This window comes from Bos indicus x Bos taurus, chromosome 25 (genome assembly GCF_003369695.1).
Source record: "Bos indicus x Bos taurus breed Angus x Brahman F1 hybrid chromosome 25, Bos_hybrid_MaternalHap_v2.0, whole genome shotgun sequence".
Lineage (NCBI taxonomy): Eukaryota > Metazoa > Chordata > Mammalia > Artiodactyla > Bovidae > Bos > Bos indicus x Bos taurus.
The window spans coordinates 14,471,775-14,488,535 of record NC_040100.1 but is presented as its reverse complement, the minus strand read 5'-3'; positions in this window follow the sequence as shown (position 1 = coordinate 14,488,535).

Below are 16,761 nucleotides of genomic sequence, written 5' to 3'. Positions count from 1 at the left end.
GCAGCGCAATACACTCTGAGTGGCGTCTCTCTCTCTTCCTCCTCACCCCCTCCTGGGCTCTTGGATCTGCAGAGCTCCACAAGCAGCATCCAGGCCAGTTCTTGTGTTCGGTATCCCCTTGAACTGACTTCTGCTCTAAGCTTCTGTGTTGCAGTTTTGGCTTCACCCAGAGCTTCGGATGGATTATTCCAATCCCAGTTCTGAGACTGGAGAATTATGCTGATGGGAGAGTCCTTTGATGTGGAGCAGGATGGAATGAGAAAGGGTAGCAGGATCTGCTGATGTTTCCGTGGAAGCCTTGAGCTGCCTCTGGCTGCAGCTGGGACCAAACTCCAGAGCTGGTTTGAAGTGGGAGGGGGAGTGAGAGGGCTTGCCCTTTATCCTCCTATGACAATCAGTCCTTAGACGTGGGCTGCCTGATGTGAGGATGTGACCTTGCTCGGGGTGGCTGTCCTCAGTGAGGCTCTTCTTGACTGTGGCTGAGGCTTATCCTCAGTGTGGCTGAGGCTTACCCTCAGTGAGGGTAAGTGAGGGTCACTTACCTCACCCTCAGTGAGGGTCACTCTGAGGTAACATGTGCTTCGTTCCTGAATGGGGATCTTCATTTCCTTGTGGGGATCCCAGCGTCCACCATGAATTTACAGAATAGTGTGTTGATATGGAGCTGGGCAGGCTTCCCAGAGAGTGCTAGTCGTAAAGAACCCACCTGTCAACCTGCAGGAGACATAAGAGACATGGATTCGATCCCTGGGTCAGGAGGATACCCTGGAGAAGGGCGTGGTAACCAACTCCAGTATTCTTGCCTGGAGAGTCCCATGGACAGAGGAGCCTGGTGGACTACAGTCCATGGGGTCACAAATAGTTGGACATAAATGAAGCTACTTAGCATGCACATATCAAGTTTGGCAACAATGGGATAAGAAGCTACTAGAAGAAGCAGTGGGAAAGAAGGCAGGAAACAGTGTCTTGTTTAGGGGGGATTAGTTCTGTTCTCTGCTGTCTTCACCCACAGTCCAGGCCTGCAGTTTTCTTAAATGTTCTGTTCTGAGGCACCTGTGCTCAAGAGCCTTTGGTATGTTTGGGACTGCAGGTCTGTCTTGCATCTGGCCTCCACTTGAAGGTACTCTCTTGGGTGTGCTGTTTCATCCTGGAACCACCACCAAGGGACATTACAGACACCCTTGGCTTGCACGACCCAGGCTGAAGATGAAACACTGCCTCTCCTCATCTTGCTTCTGAAAAAAAGAAAAAGGAAATATATTTTATGGGATTATCCTTTTGGAAACAAAAGACACAGAGCCGTGATGTGACAGTTGGATCTCCCTCAAGAAGGAACGTGCCCTTAGAGACTTCCCTGGTGGTCCAGTGGCTAAGATGTGCTTCCAATGCAGGGGGCCCCGGTTGGATCCCTGACCAGGGAATTAGACCCCAGGTGCCACACTAAGGATTCCACATGTTGCAACAGAAATCGAAGATCCTGTGTGTTGTAGCTAAGAACTGGTACAGTCAAATAAATATTAAAAAAAGAAGTGCGTCTTTTAGCTGCCAGGGGTACAGGTAGCTGGCAGCCTTCAGCTCTTTGCATCTCATGATTTGCCTCAGCCTTCACACTGGGTCCAGTGTCGGACTGGGCAGCCCCAGACCATGACATGTATGACAGGGATACTAAGGCCTGGGTATTTTTGCCAAATCTAAGATTCCTCTATGGGCTGTTTTTGCTCCCTCTCAAGAAAGTGAAAGGCTAACCCACAGAATGTCTGATAAGTGACTTGTCTGCAGAACACGTAAAGAACTCTTGCCATGGAATCCTAGTAAAAGCAAACGATCCAATTAAAAAATAGGCAAAGGATCTGAACAGACTTCTCCAAGGAAGAAATACAAATGGTCATCCAATTAAAAAATAGACAAAGGATCTGAACAGACTTCTCCAAGAAAGAAATACAAATGGTCAAAGGGCACATGGAAAGATGTTCACCATCACTAACCATCAAAGATTTGTAAATCGAAAGCATAGTGAGATAGATACCACTTCATATCCGTGAGCGTTGAGGATGTGGAGAAAGTGGGAACCTCAGGGTGTGGGTGGCGGTGTGAAATGGTGCAGCCACAGCAAAAACAGCCTGGCAGGTCCTGACATGACTAAGCACTGAGTCACCATATGACCCAGCAGTTCCACACCCAAGTTCATCCCCAAGAGAAATGAAAACATATGTCTACACAAAAACTTGCACACAAATGGTCACAGTAGCACTAGCCACAACAGCCAAGAGGTGGAAACAACCCAAATGTCTGTCAAAGACCCAGGTGGGAAGCCCGGAATGGGGGAGCAGCTCCAAGTGGCTAACTTCTGAGTGCTTCCCAACATTGGGAAGAGAGAAAACGGAAATGGGCAAGTTCTTACTTGAACATTTCTGCTGTGCGTAGGTTTTGGATTTGTTGGATGTTTAAAGTCCCTTCTTTGAAGCTTTGGGTACTTGAATGAGTTCTCTGAGGCATCCTTTTTCTCAATCACTAGGTGTGGAGCAAACACACCTCTCCCAGAAAATTCTCTGTAAAAAATTTCCTCCTTAAATCCAATTGCCAGCATTTTTCTACCTTTGATGGGGCAAGGAGTTAAGACTGATTATTTTTCAGAGACCTGATAAATTCTGCATTTGGTCTAATCCAGGGTTTTTCAACCTCAGAATCACAAACAGTTTGGTTGGATGATTCTTCACTGTGGATTCTGTCTTACCCTCTGCATGATGTTTAGCAGCATCCTTGGCACTGGCTTGGTGGTTAACACCCTCCCCTTCCCCAGTTGGCAAGCCAAAACATCTCCGGACATTTTTCACTTCCACACGTCCCCTGGGGGTGTTGATGGCAAAATCGCTCCAGGTTAAGAACCACTGGCCCCGCCCCCTTGCCACTCAAAGTGTGGACCATGGACCATTAGCATAAGCATCATCTGAGAACTTGCTAGAAATGTAAATTAACAGGTTCCACCCTAGACATGCTGAATCAGACTCTACACTTGAACAAGATGTGTGATTTGTGTACTCATTAAAATGAGAAGCCCGGTTTAGTACACTGCGGTATGTGGGATCTTTCTTCCCCCACGAGGGATCGAACCCATACCCACTGCAGTGGAAGCACGGAGTCCTAACTACTGGACCACCAGGGAAGTCCTGAAAAAGACAAAGGTACCAAGGCCATGGGCTGGCCTTCCTGGCACCATGTTCTCTTGCAGTAGTCCTTCACTTGTGGCTTGTGTTAGAATCTCCACAACCTTTCTCAAGCTGCATGGGCCCAAGCCCCAGATTTTCTGATTCTGTGGGTTCAGATCGGCCATCCAGGGTCTAGGAATTTTGAAACGCCTCTCCAGGTGACGTGCTGTCAGTTAAGATCCCCTGGGCTACCTTTACTGGGTGCTGAGTTCCTTCCTTCCAAATCAGTTATTCAAGTTGTCTGCAATCTTTTGAGATAGGGACTTCCTTAGTGGTCCAATGGTTAAGACTTGTGCTTCCAGTGCAGGGGCGTGGGTTTGATCCCTGGTCCAGGAACTAAGATCCTACGTGCAGTGCGGCATGGCCAAAAAAAAATCTCTTGAGATAGAATAATTGGCTGCCAAGTGAGCCCTGGCCACGTTTCAGAAGCAGAGGGGAAATAGGATCATGCTTGGATTCTGGAGTGGATTCTTCTCAGGCCTCCAGACCTGGGGAGTGTGGTCTCTGGAAGTGGCCAGTTGCTGAATCCCCTTCTCCTTCCCAGAGGACCCAGGGAGCTGCTTGTTCTGTCATCACACCCTGCATTGCACATACCCCTGAGGAAACTCTGGCCACCAAACTGAGGCACAGCGTCCCTTCCAAGAATACCCAGGCTTTCTCAATTTCTTCTGTGTCCTCAGACAAGAATGGCTGGAAAAAGTGACAGGGCAGGCTTTCTTGGAAAGCAGTCTGGCCTGCATCAGCATTAATGAGTAAAATGTGTCCTTGTGTGGCTATTTCCCAACAGACAGCACATTCCTAAGCTATTTTAACTCATCGGTTCAGAATAGAGTCCCCGTCTTCAGTCCTGGATCCTTTTTCTCCTAGAGAATCAGGCCGAGACATCATTTACTAAAGGGTTCGATTAGTCTCAGAGAATATCTCCCTTCGTGTTGTTTGGTCACTAAGTTGCGTCCAGCTCTTTGCACCACCATGGACTGCAGCACTCCAGGCTCCCTGGTTCTTCACTATCTTGCAGAGTTTGCTCAAATTCGTGTCCATGGAGTCGGTGATGCTATCTAACCATCTCATCCTCTGCTGCCCCCTTCTCCTTTGGCCTTCAGTCTTTCCCAGCATCAGGGTCTTTTCCAATGAGTCAGCTCTTAGCATCAGGAGGCCAAGGTATTGGAGCTTCAGTCCTTCCAATGAATATTCAGGGTTGATTTACTTTAAGACTGACTGATTGAATATCTCCCTATCTATCACCTATCTATGTATATATCTCTTATCATCATCTAGATATAGATCGATAGTTATAGAGATTTTTATATTACAGAGTGGTAAAAAAAATTCAACTGAGGAAATGTTAAAGATCTTATTGGCTTTATTTAATGATTCATGAATTGGGCAGCATCCCACCTGGTAGATAGAAAGGAGCTCCCAGGAGCTGTATAAAATAGAAGACTTCCCGGCAGAAGGAACAGGGTAGGGAAGTTAAACTAGCAAAGAGTGGATTGGTTGTGGCGAGGTCATCTTTCTTTAGAGGAGAGTAAGAGTCTTCACTACTGCTGACCAGGTAATTCCTCGTTGACTGATTTAAGACTCCATTTCCAGGAGAGGCCAAAACTAGAATTAAGTCTCAATTAGGTGACATGGGGCTTAGCCTAAGTGACTTCATTTTGGATCTGTTGTCTTGTCTTGTTTTTAGCAAAAGTAATATAACCTTGATTTAGAAAGTTTGGAACATGATACAGTTTTTAAAAACTTATTAAAGTGTAGTGGCCAGAACCTTCTTGGAGCTGTCAAAGTTACATTGAAAAGGCCAAGAATAGGCTGCCTTTTAGAACATAAGAAAACTTGACTATCTTTTTTCTTTTTAAAGGCTCATTTTATTTTTTGAATTTTTTGGCCATGTTGCACTTCCTACATGTTGCATTTTCCTACATGTTGCAGGATGTAGGATCCTAGTTCCCCACCAGGAATTGAACCCGTGCTGTCTGCATTGGAAACACAGAGTCTTAACCACTGGGCCACCAGGGAAGTCCCTCAACTATCTTTGTTATGCTTCTCAGAGCCGTAGAAGTGGACCATACCACACTTCAGGCCCTGTCCAAAAGAATACACTTTTCCTAGTCAACTGGAAAAATCGTCCTACAAAAGTTTGTTATTTTCCTTCACAAATAAACATGCAATTGACTAGTTTCAATGTGATAAACCCCTGACTTGAAGCTAAAGAGTCACTAATTTTAGCTAGCTAATCATCCCCACTTTTGTCTCAAGTTCATGAGATCTTTGTTTCTTATCACTGATCAACAATGTCATTTGTATTGTATTTTCTATTCAATTAAATATTTAAATAATGACATCAGTTGCTATTCTGAGACTGAAGACAACTGGTGATGCTGAAATGGAACTCTTGGCAGCTATATAGCAACCCCAGGACTTAGCCTGAAATCATCCAGAGTCAGCTGAGAGATACAAGTGCAAATTCAGTCTTTGAAAGTTGCATTCAGTCTGTCAGAATATAGTATATGAAACATACAAAAGTGTAGACTAAAGACTTGAAATTAGCAAAATTGTGGACTGTCTATATAGACAGACAGATATATATATATATGACATACTCTCTCCCTGTAGCACAGTATCTTCAAAATTCTTCCCTTCAATCTCCTGAAAACTCAGAACCTTATTCTCCTGTCATTATAACAACCCCTGCCTTGTGGTGAATAGAGTCTTTACCTAGAAAGGCAGAAGTGGTGAAGGTATTTAGTATTTCTTTTAAAGTTCCATCTGGTGCTTGCTTCTTATTTGGGGGCGGGGGGCTCCTCTTGACATCTTGACTTATGCAACACTTGCCAGTCGGGCCAAAACAGCCCAAGAGTGATCATCCTGGTGATCTTAGTGAATAAATATGGTAATTAATTCTAACCAAAGTTTGGCATCCACATATAAAAATAAGACAAGTATTTAGAATAGATAAATCCTGCATAAAAAAAGACGATGAGAGCATTCGCCTCTGATTAATTATCCCAAGAGAGGCAGCAAAATTCTTGCGGAAGAAGGGAATAAAGAATGCTGGCCTGTGCTCTAAAGGGGCACCAGACTACAGTCCAAAATGTGAGCCTGTTAAGTCCAGGTGCTGAGGCTTGCTCATCTGGAATCTATTTGAGATCACCCATTTTCAGTCTACTCAACTGCAGTAGGTAGGTACCTTGGTTGTGAGCAGTAGAAACTCAAAATAGCTTACACCTGAAGATGGATTTAAGGAACAATGGACCCTTGGAATCAATGGCTCTCTCGGAACATGGGTCTATTGGAACCCAAGAACAAGACTGCAACTGGGATGCAGAAACTACATGAAATCACAGATTCAAACACCACCAGCCTCTCTGTCTTGTTTCTGTGCCTCTCTGAGCGTCACTCTTTTTTCTCAGCAATGCAGCTGCCTCTAATCAATCCTCCAGTTCACGTGATCTGAAACATGATTGTAGACAGCACCTAAGTTTTATGTTTTCACAGCCTCAGACACCAAAAACAGTCTGTTTCAAATTTCTTTCAGTCTTTGGTCCAAAAATTCTGGGAGAAAGCACTCACTGGATCAGCTTGGGGCAGGTGCCTTCCCCTCCCTTGAGTCAATTAGCTGTGGGCAGAGGACAAGGTCACATGAAAACCTGGCAGCCTGGAAGCAGGAAGCAAGAGTGGATAGTGCCAGCCATTCATTCCCGTGGGGGTATCCACTGAGCCAGCTATCCCGCCATTTTGATGTATTCTTTTGTATTCATTAAATCTATGTATGAGTCTGGAGAAATACAGCATGTTCATGGATTGAAAAACTCATGGATTTATCCTCCCCAGATTGATTTCTAGGTTATATATATCCTTATCAAAATCTCAACTTTTTTTTTTTGGTATTTGTTTTGTTTTTATATTTTGATTTTTATTTATTTTGTAAAGGTTATTTATTTATAATTATTAATGATTATATTCTTCCGTTTTTGATTTCTCTTTTTCCCCAAAACAAACAACTTTTTATTGAAATGTATTTGATTTACAATGTTGTGTTGGTTTCAGGTGTATAGCAAAGTGATTGTTATAAATGTGTGTTTGTATGTGTGTGTATGCATGCACATGGTCGCTCAGTCATGTCTGATTTTTACGACCCCATGGACTGTGGCCTGCCAGGCTCCTCTGTCCATGGGGATTCTCCAGGCAAGAATACTGGAGTGGGTTTCCATGCCTTCCTCCAGAGGATCTTCCTGACCCAGGGATCATACTAGCATCTCTTAAGTCTCCTGTTTTGGCAGGGCAGGTTCTTTACCACTTTACCGTCCCCTGGGAAGCCCGTATATATATCTTTCCAATTCTTTTCAAAAATAGGTTATTATAAGATATTGAATATAGCTCCCTGTGCTATATAGTAGGTCCCCCTTGGTTATCTATTTTATATATAATAGTATGTATCTGTTAATCCCAAAGTCCGAATTTATCCCTCTCCCTCTCCATTTCCCCTTTGGTAACAAACCCTTTGGTTTGTTTTCTGTGTCTGTAAGTCTGTCTCTCAACATGTTTTTTTAATAGAACTTGACAAGCTAATTCTAAATTTATATGAAAATATAAAGGGCCAAGAAGGGTCAAGATAGCAGCCAGTTCTGGAAGCTCTGGGGTATGAAATGACCCTCTTCTTATTCACTGAAGATGTGACTTTTAAAAAATGTCAGAAATAAAGAAAACCCTGCAGAATACTACCCACAGTTTTCACTCAATAAAGGAAGGGAAGGTCACAAGCAGTCTAGAGCCCCCCGGGTACAAGCTTGTGCACAGGCACTCAGGAAGGAAGATCCGGGGGAAAAGAGAGTTGAGTGAATTACAGGTAAGAACTGTGTGTGAGCTACACCATGGCTCCTGTCTTCCTTCTGTCCTCTGACTCTCATGAGAGAGTCTCGCTGGTAGCCCGCCCTAACCGGAGTCCCGCTGGAAAGGGAACTTGGGAGTCTGTAGACCGCCTAGCCAACTTGCCACATCACGCATCCACTGCACTAGCGTGTGTGCCGGTTTGGATAGATACTGCCAGGATATAGTCATTAGTCTCACCTTACCCTGCAGATCATAGCTGACGGCTGAGCCCTGGCTGTCTCTTGTGGTCACGCTGTCTCCCCTCCAGGCGGCCCAGCACGCCTTGTCCTTGGGGCTGACCTCAAATCCAGCATGTGCTGGCTGTTCAAGGCCCAGCTGGTCCCTTTGCTCAGACTCCTCTCTCACCCAAGAACTCCGAGCGCTTCCATAACAGTGCTTTGCGCTTTCAGAAACGGGTGGGGAGTTCACCCTTGCCCACAAGGGTTTCACTTAATCAAGGATTTGTTGTTTTAAAAATGACTTTCCTGGTGACTTGGTTTATTTGCATTAAAGGCCTTCACATCCCCTTGCTGCCTGTGGCCTGGAATTGCTGACTTCAGTCCTTCTGGGAGCCCCAGGCATGGAAAAACCTTGCGGGCTCTGCATCTACATACATCATCGTGTGTGCGTGTAAATATTTCAGCAGAATGTAAACAAGGCGTGGGCTTGCTGCCTCGTTCACTGCAGCGTTTCCAGTGCCTCCACAGGGCCTAGCACATGGTGAGCACTCAACAAATACGTGTCAAGTGAAGGACTGCGGCACACACGCACATTTCTGTACAAGGACCTGGGGACAGTGTGTAACCATCTGTGTGCAGATATGTTATTTTGTGTGTGTGTGTTTGGATGTGGTGGGGGGAGGACAAAAGTATTTGGGTAAGCCCGAAACAGCCATTGGAGACTACTTTAATGACGCCTGACCATCAGCAAAGTACAGAATTTGTTGGAGAAACATATGGAAAACTAATATTTGTGCAGAGTGGAAGAGCAGACATGAATTCCTTTCATAGCGAGGTGACTGGTGGCCCCCCAAAGATGTGCACTAACTCCCAGAACCCGTGAGTGGGAGCTTGTGTGGAAAAAGGATCTTTGCAGATGTAAATAAGTTAAGGGTCTCACTAGGAGATCATCCTGGATTATCTGGGGGTCCCTAGGATCCCGCCCAAAACCAAGAAAAGTTTCCTTAGAAGAGAGAGGAAGAGGAGGCAGAGTGACCGCAGAGGCAGAAACTGGAGTTTGCAGCCAGGAAGCGAAGGCCTGCCAGAAGCTGGAAGAGGCAACGAGAGATTCTCTCCTACCGTCTGCAGGAACAGCCCAGCCCTGCTGACCCCTCCATTTCAGACTTCTGACCTCCGGAACTGGAAGAGAATAAATTCCTGTTGTGTCAAGCTGCCGCATTTGTGGTCATTTGTTACAGCAGCCACAGGAAAGGAACTGTCCAGCACACAGGAGCTCGGGGCCACTTGGTCTGGGGCTGTGTGTGTCCTGTGGGTATGCACTGCCTGCATTCCACCGTGACTGCCAGCCCAGGGCTGTGTACCCAGCAGAGCAAATATTTGTCAGGAGTGGAGCAAACAGGCAGGGGCGGGGGAGGGGTGTGGGGGAGCCTGGCTGCAAGGGCCAGGCCAGGCCCAGAGGTCTGTATCCCTTCACATTCACTGGGAGCCCCTGGAAATATTCTGGAAACAATGCCTCTGAGGCATTTCCTGCACCGAGCACCAGGGGCCACCAGGGAATAAGGACAAATGGAATGGTCTTTCTGCTTCTAGCAAACTGGTCCCTCTCCCGATCCTGATTCTGGTGAAGGGCCTGTACCCTCGGGACTGCCCTGAGATGCCCACCACCTATACCGCAGTGAGCTGCATCTGCTCCCAGTGTAGCCCTCAGACTGCCTGCCCTGCTCTCTGCACTTTCTTGTCCCTGCTGTGCTTCCTTCTCTGCGCATCCCGGCTCTGTGAGCTCCAGAGCCCCAGCTCCAGGCCGCCGGCCAACTCCACTTTCCTTGAATGACTGGCAGGCACATCAGGCAGGAATCATCATCAGACTGGGAACAGAGTATTTCCACAGTCTCTAAAATACCAGGTCATCTCCACAGATTTCTTACAAGCACAAAAGGAAAAACTGTAAGTGCTCAGTGGAGGAACCTGGCAGTTACCACCTTAACCAGATCATCAAAGTTAACCTGACCCAGACTTCCCAGGTGGACCAGTGGTTAAGACTTTGCACTTCTACTGCTGAGGGCCCATCTTCAATTCCTGGTTGGGGAATTAAGAGACCACATGCCTTGCAGCTGGGCTTCCCAGGTGGCGCAGGGGTAGATAATCCATCTGCCAGTACAGGAGATTCAGGAGACGTGGGTTCAATCCCTGACCTGAGAAGATCCCCTAGAGGAAATGGCAACTCACTCCAATATTCTTGCCTGGAAAATCCCATGGACAGACGAGTCTGCAGTCCATGCAGTTGCAAAGAGTTGAACACGACTGAGCGTGGAGACACAGGGCACAGGCAAGCCTTGCAGCCCCCCACAAAAAATTAACATGACTGATGAGGGGAGAAACTGACCTCATGTGGGTTCCTGCTGCCATATTCCGAGAAAGGCACAACCTCATTCCCAGAGCCTTCCAGTCCCCCAAAGGCATAACCTGGGACAGCAGACAAAGTCAAGTCGAAGGCTATTTTACAAATAACTAGTATGCCTCAAGAATGAAAGCGAGAGAAACTGTTCTACATTATGAGATGAAATGATACAATAACTAAATGCAATGCATAGATGATGTGAATGAAAAACATCACCTGCCATATCAGTCACAAAGGAGGCTGCAACCTTCAGCTACCCCTGAGGGCGAGCCCTGAGGGAATTCAGGATGGGAAAGAACTGGATATTGGCCCTAGACAGCTAAGGTGCGGATAAAGGATGGATTCAGTGAGCCCAGACTCTTGCTTGTTCCCATATATACACAAGCACTAGATTAATTGAGATGTCTGCTTTAATTAACAGTAATCTTTTTTTGAAGTTAGAAAGTGAGATAATGTATTAAGTACACTGCATGGGGGCTTCTGGCAAGACCAAGACAGGGTCTGCCAACAGTAATCTTTTGATTACTACCTGGTTTTTGTTGCTAAACTCCTATATAACCTGGCGCTTCCCTCTTCAGAGCAGTCCCTTGGAGCTATCTGAGAGGCTGCCTTCTGGGCTTGAGTGTTCAGAAAGTCCTCGGAATAAAACATAATTCTCAACTTTTAGGTTATACATTTTTGTTCAGTAGACAATGAGAATGAAAAAAAAAATAGCTTAGAGATCATAATTAGGACAACTGGGGAAATTTGAATAGGTACTGTACATGGAGATAATTATGGAGTAGGAAATGGCAACCAACCCCAGTGTTCTTGCCTGGAGAATCCCATGGACCGAGGAGCCTGGCAGGCTACAGTCCATGGAGTTGCAAAGAGTCGGACACAACTGAAGCGACTAAGCATGGGGATAATAGTATCCTATCAATGTTGAATTTCTTTCATTGGATCATTGTATAAGAAGAAAACGTTCTTGCTTTTCAGTGGTACCAGTGAAGTATATAGGTGTAAAGGGATGCAAGACACAATGTCTAATTTATTCTCAAATGGTTCAATAACTAAAAATAGTGACAATTATAGTTAGCTAGCTAGAGAGAGAGATTAAAGCAAATGTAACATATGTTAGCAAAATGATGACTCAACAGACACTTGGTAAGGATATGTATACTGAAGTTGATTGTACTGTTCTCACCAATTTTTTCTAGTTTAAAGAATTTCAGGGAGGGGAATATATATAATTATGACTGATTCACGTTGATGTACAGTGGAGACCACAACACTGTAAAGCAATTATTCTCCAATTAAAAAAGAGAAAAAAAAATTTTTTGTCTGTGAATCACAGAGATGTAGAACAAAGTGAACTATTTATTCTCCAGGGAGATAACATCCCATCATTCCATTTAATCCATCCCAACAAACATTCTAAGGCCTCTTAAGGGCCCAGAAACAGTGTTGGGTGTTTCAGGGAAAAGTTCATCTGCCAGCTAAGCAGCTTCCTATCTGATAGGGGAGAACTAGACAAATAGATAACGAACAAGAATATGAAGTGGAACAGGAGAAGGGCCTTAAGAAAGGTGTAAAGTAGGGCAGAGGTCACAAGAGTCACAGAGGTGAGACCCTTCCGAGCGGAGTTGGCATTTCAGAGCAATGTGAGGATGGTCCTGGTGGAGCTGCACTGATTTTTCACTGGCTGGGTGGAGGAGTACCACGCATGTAGAAGGCTATGCATGAGCACAGGAGCCGGGTGGAGACAAGGGCACGTTGAGTGGTAAGCAAGTCTTTTTTTTTAATTAATTAGTTTTTGGCCATGCTGGTTTTTAGTTGTGGCATGAGGGCTTCTCTCTAATTGAGGTGCGTGGGCTCAGTAGTTTTGTTGTGTGGGCTCAGTTGCCCCTCCACATGGAACATCTTATTTCCCCTACCAGGGTGCAAACCCCTGCCCCATGCATTGGAAGGTGAATTCTTAACCACTGGACCACCAGGGAAGTCCCATGAGCAAGCCTTCTTCACCTTGAGTGCCTTGTGAAGTCAGGTAGGCAAAACAACGCTTGTCTTCTGCTCCTCTTAGGTTCAGTGGCTACAGCCTGAGAATAAAACTGAAGACAGATTACAGGCATACCCTGTTTTTTGTGCTTTGCTTTATTGTACTTCACAGATACTGTGCTTTTTACAAATTGAAGGCTGGTGGCCATAGCAACCCACTCCAGTGTTCTTGCTCGGAGAATCCCATGGACAGAGAAGCCTGGTGGGCTACAGTCCATAGGATCACAAACAGCTGGACACGACTGAAGCAACTTAGGTGGCACGGCATGGCCATCCTGCAAGAGCAAGTCTACTGGTGCCATTTCTCCAATGGCATTTGCTCACTCTGTGTCTCTGTGCCACATGTTGCTCATTTTTAAAATATTTCAAACTTTCTCATTATTATGTTTTTTATGGCAATCTGTGATCTTTGATATCTTTGATATGACTGTTGTAATCATTTTGGGCACCAGAAACCACACCCATGTATCATGGTGTACTTAATAAATGTGTGTGTTCTAACTACTCCACCAACCAGCCATTCCCCCATCTCTCTCCCTCTCCTCAGGACTCCCTACTCCCTGAGACACAGCAATAATGAAATTAGGCCAACTGATAACGCTGCCATGGTCTTTTAGTGTTCAAGTGAAAGGAAGACGGACATGTCCCTCACTTTACATCAAAAGCTAGAAATGAAAAAAAAAAGCTAGAAATGATTAAACTTAGGAAGTCATTTTGAAAGCCGAGATAGGCTACAAGCTAAGCCTTCTGAGCCAAACAGCCAAGTTGTTAGCGTAAAGGGAAAATTCTTGAAGTAAATTAGAGTGGCTACTCCAGGGACTTTCCTGGTAGTCTAGTGGCTAAGATGTCACACTCCCAATGCAGGGGCCCAGACTCGATTCCTGTTCAGGGAACTAGATGCCATTTGCTGCGACTGAGAGTTTGCATCCCGCAACTTAAAGGTCCTGTGTGTTACAACTAAGATCCGGCACAGCCAAATAAATTAGTATTTTAAAAAATTGCTTCTCCAAGCATTGAAACATATACATTACCGTATGTAAAACAGATAGCCAGTGGGAATTTGCTGTATGATGCATGGAGCTCAAATCGGATGCTCAATGATACCCTAGGGTGGTAGGATGAGGTAGGAGTTGGGAGGGAGGTTCAAGAGGGAGGGGACATATATATATACCTATGGCTGATTCATGTTGATGTATGGCAGAAACCAACACAATATTGTAGTTATCCTTCAGTTAAATAAATTAAGAAAAAATTGCTACTCCAGTGAATACATAAATGATGAGGAAGCAAAACAGCCTTACTGCTGATATGGAAGAAGTTTCACTAGTCTGGTTAGAAAATCACATCAACCACAACATTGCCTTAAGCCAAAGTCTAACACAGAGCAAGACCCTAACTCTCTTCAGTTCTGTCAAGGCTGAGAGGTGAGGAAGCTGCAGAAGAAAAATTTGAAGCTAGCAGAGGTTGGATCAGTTCAGTTCAGTTCAATTACTCAGTGGTATCCGACTCTTTGCGACCCCATGGACTACAGCACTCCAGGCTTCTTTGTCTATCACCAACTCCCGGAGTTTACTCAAACTCATGTCCATCAAGTCGGTGATGCCATCCAACCATCTCATCCTCTGTCTTCCCCTTCTCCCACCTTAAATCTCTCCCAGCATTAGGGTCTTTTCCAATGAGTCAGTTCTTCTCATCAGGTGGCCAAAGTATTGGAGTTTCAGCTTCAACATTAGTCCTTCCAGTGAATATTCAGGACTGATTTCCTTTAGGACGGACTGGTTGGATCTCCTTGCAGTTCAAGGGACTCTTAAGAGTCTTCTCCAACACCACAGTTCAAAAGCATCAATTCTTCGGCGCTCAGCTTTCTTTATAGTCCAACTCTAACATGCATACACCACTACTGGAAAAACCATAGTTTTTTACTAGATGGACATTTGTTGGCAAAGTAATGTCTCTGGTTTTTAATATGCTGTCTAAGTTGGTCATAACTTTTCTTCCAAGCAGCAAGTGTCTCTTAATTTCATGGCTGCAGTCCCCATCTGTAGTGATTTTGGAGCCCAGAAAGAAAAAGTCTGTCACTGTTTCCATTGTTTCCCCATCTATTTGCCATGAAGTGATGGGACCAGGTGCCATGATCTTAGTTTTCTGAATGTTGAGCTTTAAACCAACTTTTTCACTCTCCTCTTTCACTTTCATCAAGAGGCTCTTTTGATGAGGTTGGCTCATGCAGTCTTAAAAAACAAGCCAGCTCCATAACATAAAAGTGCAAGGTAAAGGGTAAGGGCTGATGCAGAAGCAGCAGCAAGTTATCCAGATCTACCAGAGATAATTGATGAAGCTGGTACACTGAACAAGAGATTTTTCAATGTAGACAAAACAGCCTTCTCAGGGAAGAAGACACTATCTGAGATTTTCATAGCTAGAGAGGAGAAGTCAATGCCTGGCTTCAAATCTGCTCTTTTAAGGAGTTAACACAGCTGGTGACTTGAAGTTGAAGCCAATGCTCATTTACCATTCTGAAAATCCTAGGGCCCTTGAGAATTATGCTAAATCTATTCTGCCTATGCTCAGTAAATGAAACCATAAAACCTGGAATAACAGCACATATGTTTACCAATATTGAATATCTTAAGCCCACTGTTGAGACCTACTGCTCAGAAAAAAAGGATTCACTTCTAAATATTACTGCTTATTGACACTGCACCAAGTCACCCAAGAGTGCTGATGGAGATGGACAATGAGACTGATGTATTGTTTTCATGCCAAGGAGTAATTTCGACTTTCAAGTCTTATGATTTAAGAAATACAGCCAGAACAGCCATAGATAGTGATTCCTCTGATGGATCTGGGCAAGGGAAATTGAAAATCTCTGGAAAGAATTCACATTCTAGATGCCATTAAGAATATTTGTGGTTCAAGGGAAGAGGTTAAAATATCAACATTAACAGTTTAGAGGAAACTGTTGATTGATTCCAACCCTCATGGATAAGTTTGAGGGGTTCAAGACTTCAGTGGAGGAAGTAGCCGCAGGTGTGGTGGAAAGAGCAAGAGAACTAGAATTAGAAGTGGAGCCTGAAGATGTGACTGAGTTGCTGCAACCTCAATATAAAACTTTAATGCACAAAAAAGTACTTTTTCTGGATGAGCCACAAACATAGTTTCTTGAGATGGGAACCTGCTCTTGATAAAGGTGCTATGAAGATTGTTGACCAGACAATAAATGATTTAGGATATTATATAAATTTAGTTGAGAAAGCAGTGGGAGAGCTTGAGAGAATTGACTCCAGTTCTGAAAGAAGTTCCACTGTGGGAAGAGTGCTATCAAATAGGATTGCATACTACAGAGAAATCGTTCATGAAAGGAAGAGCCGGCAGCCTACATCATTGTCTTATTCTTAAAAAACTGTGCCTTTTGAGACACTTCACTTCCTGTCTATGGAATGTGTACTGCTACTGCTAAGTCGCTTCAGTCGTGTCCGACTCTGTGCGACCCCATAGACGGCAGCCCACGGGGCTCCCCCGTCCCTGGGATTCACCAGGCAAGAACACTGGAGTGGGTTGCCATTTCCTTCTCCAGTGCATGAAAGTGAAAAGTGAAAGTGAAGGCGCTCAGTTGTGTGCGACCCTCAGCGATCCCATGGACTGCAGCCTTCCAGGCTCCTCCGTCCATGGGATTTTCCAGGCAAGAGTACTGGAGTGGGGTGCCATTGCCTTCTCCGATGGAATGTGTATCTCTCTAAATAAACCTGCTCTCATTTTATTATGGCTAACTCTTGAATTCTCTCCTATGCAAAGCCAAAGACCCTCACGTGGGGCTGGTCCCAGGGACTTGCCTGAGACCTGGAATGAGACCATTCTCTGTCTCCCATTCTCCTGCAACGGTTGCACATCCCAAAGTGTGATTTTTGCTGCTCCTGGATTAATCCATTTTGCTGGTAAAAATAACTTGGTTGGTGCTGCTGCTGCCAAGTCGCTTCAGTCGTGTCCGACTCTGTGTGACCCCCATAGACAGCAGCCCACCAGGCTCCCCCATCCCTGGGATTCTCCAGGCAAGAATACTGGAGTGGGT